This window comes from Stomoxys calcitrans, chromosome 1, assembly GCF_963082655.1.
Source record: "Stomoxys calcitrans chromosome 1, idStoCalc2.1, whole genome shotgun sequence".
NCBI classification, from domain to species: Eukaryota; Metazoa; Arthropoda; class Insecta; order Diptera; family Muscidae; genus Stomoxys; species Stomoxys calcitrans.
In genome coordinates, this window is record NC_081552.1 from 257,279,495 (window position 1) to 257,285,216 (window position 5,722).

Sequence of the window (5,722 nt, forward strand, 5' to 3'; positions counted from 1 at the left end):
CCCATAAGAAAACAAAGAAATTTAAGGCAAATATCAGTTGATAAATTAATTGAGCATGAGAATGAAAATGAGGATGATAGTGGTGAAGATGACGATCCTCATGAATCTCAATATGAAAATGATACTGAGGATGCTCATGCCAATGATGGTAATAGTGAAGATGATGATGTTGGTGATGTTGCTGTGACTGAGATTGGGTCCACCTTAGAAGCAGTGACTGTGACACAGGCACCCTCATCAGTACAACCACCCCTCGAAAAGCATGAAATGCGATATTTACAGTAAGTGTGCGACCCTTTATTGCATTATAAAGGGACTATTGAATTGTTATCGTCTTTATTGACTTTTACACCTTGTAATGCATGTTTGCGAACCACAATATATTGATTTAAGAATAGGAATTACATTGGGAAGGGGATAACAATAGAAGGCATTTTGAATTAAAATTGTATATTACAAGGGGAAAAATAAGATAAAGTAGTTGGACATAAATAAATGGCCCGATAACTATACAGTAATTAATTCGTAAGGGGCTAAGGTGTATATTAGGGTTAGGTAAGAGTGGCAGTCCTTTAGAGACTCACTTAGACAATTTAAGGTCCATTGTGATACCACAGACCGAGGCTTCTGGCGGGAATCGAACCCACGACCCCTGCACTGGTCAACCAAGCACGCTACTAACTCGGCTACCGGCGCCCCCAGGTGAATATTAATAAAGCTAATCTATTTGTATCACTTCGAAATATCCATATTTCTGAACGGACAAAGTGTACGCATTCTTGATCGTTTATTGTTGGCTTTCTCCAGCTCAGACTAATATGTTTTGTTTTCATACCGTACACCACTACTGTAACACCCAAAAGCAAGAGATATAGACCCATTGATAAGTATACCGATCGACTAAGAATCACTTTCTGATTCGATTTAGCTATGTCCGTCTGTCTGTCCGTCGGTCCGTCCGTCTGTCTATGTTAATTTGTGTACAAAGTACAGGTAGCAGTATTCATTCGATTGTCTTCAAATTTTGTACAGGCATGTTTTTCGGTCTAGAAATGGAGCCTATTGAAACTGAAAAAAAATCGGTACAGATTTGGATATAGCTGTCATATATTGTATATGTTCATCCGATTTGCAGTAATAATGCAATAAAATAGTCATTTGTTAACCGATTCTATTTGCAGGGAGGATTTTCCCTTTCGACTCTCGACATTACTAGTGAATTTCATACAAATCGGTTCAGATTTAGATATGGCTCTCATGTATATATATCGCCCGATTTTAACTTCTAAAGTCACAGCAAGCGCATTTATTGAAAAACGCTTTTTTCGACGGCTGCCACAGTATCTGAGAAGTTTGCTCGAAATCGGTTCAGATTTAGATATAGTTCCCATATATTTTGATTTTGAGAAATATTGCAAGAAAGTGCTTAGTGAACCGATTCTCTCGAAATTTTGCAATTTCATAGAAATCGGCCCAGATTTAGATATAGCTGTCATATATGTATATCGTCATATTTTCACCCCAAGAGCCACTGTAAGCGCATTGTTTGACCAATTTTGCCAAAAATTTGCACAACGCTTTTCTCGACGATTACCACATTATCTAAGAAGTTTGCTCAAAATCGGTTCAGAATTAGTTGTAGCACCCATATATATGTTCGTCAGATTGCGGGTAATTTGCCATAATGTTTTCATTTGCTCGCCGAGGTCCATCAAAATTGATTCAAAATTTTTCACACATTGTACTTATAGGGTAGGTGTAGGGTATTATACAGTCGGCACCGCCCGACTTTTGCCCTTCCTGACTGTTTTTTTTTAATTCTGTTTCCATTACAAATGGAAGTTCAAAATAAGCAAAACAAAAAGAACTCTTTAGAAGTGAAATCAGACTGTCTTGCGCTTATGCATTGGGCAGCCTACCATAATCGCGATTTCGGCCTTGCCAGGGGCCTCTTCGGATAGATTTGTCACTAAAAGATTACATGCTCTCACCTATTCATTAATTAGTGACCAGTGCAATGGTAGAAGCATGTCTATCGAATGGAACGTTGGGTCATATTGGTTAACTAACTTCTTCTTAAAGCTTAAGAAGAAAGTAAAAGTAAAAATACCCTCCACCATGGATCGCATTTGTCGAGTTCTTTTCTCTTTTTTGGCAAACAAAGGATAAAAGAAAAAATTTCTATGCTATTGGAGCTATATCAAGTCATGGTCCGATTTAGTCCATAATTAATAATAAATTGTATGTTGAAGATCATAGTAGAAGCCATTGTATATAATTTCAACCGATTCGAACTCCAGATCGGTATATATGGCAGCTATATCAGGTTATAGAAAAGTGTAAAAATCTAAGACAATCTAGACATGACCTGTCCGTCTGTCTGTTGAAATCACGCTACAGTTTTTAAAAATAGAGATATGGAGCTGAAACTTTGTACAGATTCTTTTTTTGTCCATAAGAAAGTTATATTCCCCGATGGGCTATATCGGACCATATCTTGATATAGCTCCCATATAGACCGATCCGCCAATTTAGGGTCTTAGGCCCATAAAAGCCACATTTATTATCCGATTTTGCTGAAATTTGGGACAGTAAGTTGTGTTAGGCCCTTCGATATCTTTCGTCAATTTGACCCAGATCGGTCCTGATTTGGATATAGCTGCCATGTAGACCAATCTCTCGATTTAAGGTCTTGAGCCCATAAAAACAACATTTATTATCTGATTTTACTGAAAATTGGGACAGTGAGTTGTGTTAGGCTCTTCGATATCTTTTGTCAATTTGGCCCAGATAGCTGCCGTATATACCAATCCTCCTATTTAGGGTTTTAGGCCCATAAAAGCCACATTTATTATCCGATTTTGTTGAATTTTGGGACAGTGAGTTGTGTTAGGCCCCTCGACAACCTTCGTTAGTTTGGCCCAGATCGATCCAGATTTGGATATAGCTGCCATATAGAGCGATCCTCCAATTTAGGGTCTTAGGCCCATAAAAGCCACATTCATTATCCGATTTTGCTGAAATTTGGGACACTGAGTTGTATTAGGTCCTTCGACATCCTTTGTCAATTTGACTCAGATCGGTCCAGATTTGGATATAGCTGCCATATAGACCGATCCTCCGATTTAGGGTTTTGGGGCCATAATAGGCGCATATATTGTCCGATTTTGCGGAAATTTGAGACAGTAAGCTGCGTTTGGCTATTCGACGTCCTCCGTCAATTTGGCCCAGATCGGTCCAGATTTGGATATAACTGCCATATAGACCGATCTCTCGGTTTTAGTTTTTGGGCCCATAAAAGCCGCATTTATTGTCCGATTTCGCCGAGATTTGGGACAGTTCGTTGTGTTAGGCTTTTCGACATTCGTATCGCATATGGTTTAGATCGGTTTATTTTTAGTTATAGCTTCTAAAAAGACCAATATTTTGTTATACACAATTGAACAATGACTTGTACCGATTAGTATTTGGTCCAAATCCGAACATATTTCGATAAAACTGCTATGGGACTTAAGGTATGAAAATTACATTACATTTTGATGAAAGGTGGTTTACATATATACCCGAGGTGGTGGTTATCCAAAGTTCGGCCCGGCCAAACTTAACGTCTCTTTACTTGTTATTTGTTTGAAATGTAAAGGTGACCAACTTTAGGTCCCTGCCAAGAAGCGCCCGTACCAACTAGGGCCTTGTAATTTTGCACATGATCTCGATAACACCTCAGCTGTTACCATTTCAATTTTTCTAAGAGTTATCCTTTCTCAAATGACATATTTTGACTATTTTTTTCGGTTCTATACCACTGTGTCGTGGTTAATATCTGCACCTAACCTCTTTTTAACTTAACCTAAACCTGTACTCCCATTTTTCAGGCTATCGTTTTTGAAAATTGAAATAAACTTGAGGGATCTCTAAGTATCAACAAAATTAAGTTCCTTATTTGGTTTGGAGGGCCAAATTCGGCATTCGCCTTTACTTACCAGGCCTTCGTTTCTACAACGATTTTTTTAACAAAATTTCATTTGATATTTAGCAAATTTACTCAATTTACTCACTTTATCTTCTAGTGATATTTTCCTAAATTATCCCAAATCTCATCAGGCCAAATTTGGCCATGTGCAACTGACGCCAGAATTATTTGAAAAACGGTTTGAATCACGCAACGAAGGCAACCGTTACAAGGGCGAGGTAAGTGCCATAGAAAATGACTTTTAATATAAAACCAAGATATAATAATTCATACCCCTTTAACGATGATCTTAGGTTCTGTGGATGGATAATAAAGGAGGCTATTCAAAACACTCATGGAATATGGCTTTGGGAAAACTTTGAGTAACAATAAGAAAAGTAGCCAAGCCCTTCCCAAAAACCAAACGTGACTTAACAAAATTTTGCAGCATTTATTAAAATAAAAGTCAACACAAAATAAAATTGCATTAAAGTGACTTCTCGCCCTCTCCCTTATGGCAAAATAGAAAAAATTTGCATATGGCAAAGGGGTTAAAAAAAGAAGCATCTTTTGTTGCTGATCTTTTGATAAACCCAAGCAAGTATTAAATCCTAAAATGTTTTGGGGTTGATCTCTGCCTTGATATCGCTTGACATGTTTTACAATTTTCTCACGTTGAAAAGTGGTCAGTCGAGTTTCTTCTTCTTCTGATTGTCCTTTAAAAGGTCATTTCTTAGGTCCAAGCCGAAATGTTACATTAAGGACTATCTAGTCTGCCTGCAGATAGTCTGCCCTTTCACTTTTCTGATGATCACAAACCAGTTTTGTAATGACCCTTTTACAAGTGATGGCCGAGGATATGATAATGTCCTGGGGATATCTCAAAATGTGTTTCCTAACGAATCCTTACAACTTTTTACAGCAAGGCTAGCATGTTAACGAAATAAAGGGTTGTAGCGATGTGAGATGAGCATCTTTAAGACGGTTAGTGTTTGCATGTAAATAGGGGTGTGTTTGTTGTTGTTTCATATTTCTTGATGGGATTGTCTAGAAAGCAGGCTTAACGTACCAGGAGCCGTCGCAACTCATTTGCATATGGGGTTTTGTTGTCTAATTTGGAAAATATCCCAATAATGACCATTTAATTTTTTTTTTTTTGGGAACAGCTGGGCCTTGGCCAGCTTAAAGGACAATGTCCTTTTGAGCACATGATGTCCGGAAAATGCATTGACCCCTTTTAAGCTACACCTCAGTGTCCTTAACGGCCACTAAGGTGAACATAATTATGTATTGAATTGTTTTCCTCAACTAAATTGATACAAACATGGGACTCAAGAATTAGTGCTTGGCAGTCGGCATTGGCCTAGCTTCTCTTGCGTTTGTATGTGTGTGTGTGTGTGAGAGAGTAAATAGATGTATGTCCAGAACCGGTTCTCATTTAAGGTCATCCTTGTACCATTTAACCCTTTTTTCCCATCTCCAGTGGCATCTTGGGCGATCTTCGTTGATTTCTAATTCATTTAATGTATGCAAGGACATTGCAAAAGGACACTTCCTTGGCAATGACATTTCATAGCTAGCTGCTAATTCTTGATGATGAGAGAAGATTTTCCCACTGATACATCATTGCAAAGGCTAACCGGTTTGACCGGTCGATGTTCAACAGTAACACACAAATTCGTCCACCACGAAACCTTTAACTCATATTCAAATGATCCAGAGACCATTCCAAAGGTCCTTTAAGGATACTTGCAAAATTAAACTCCACACTGA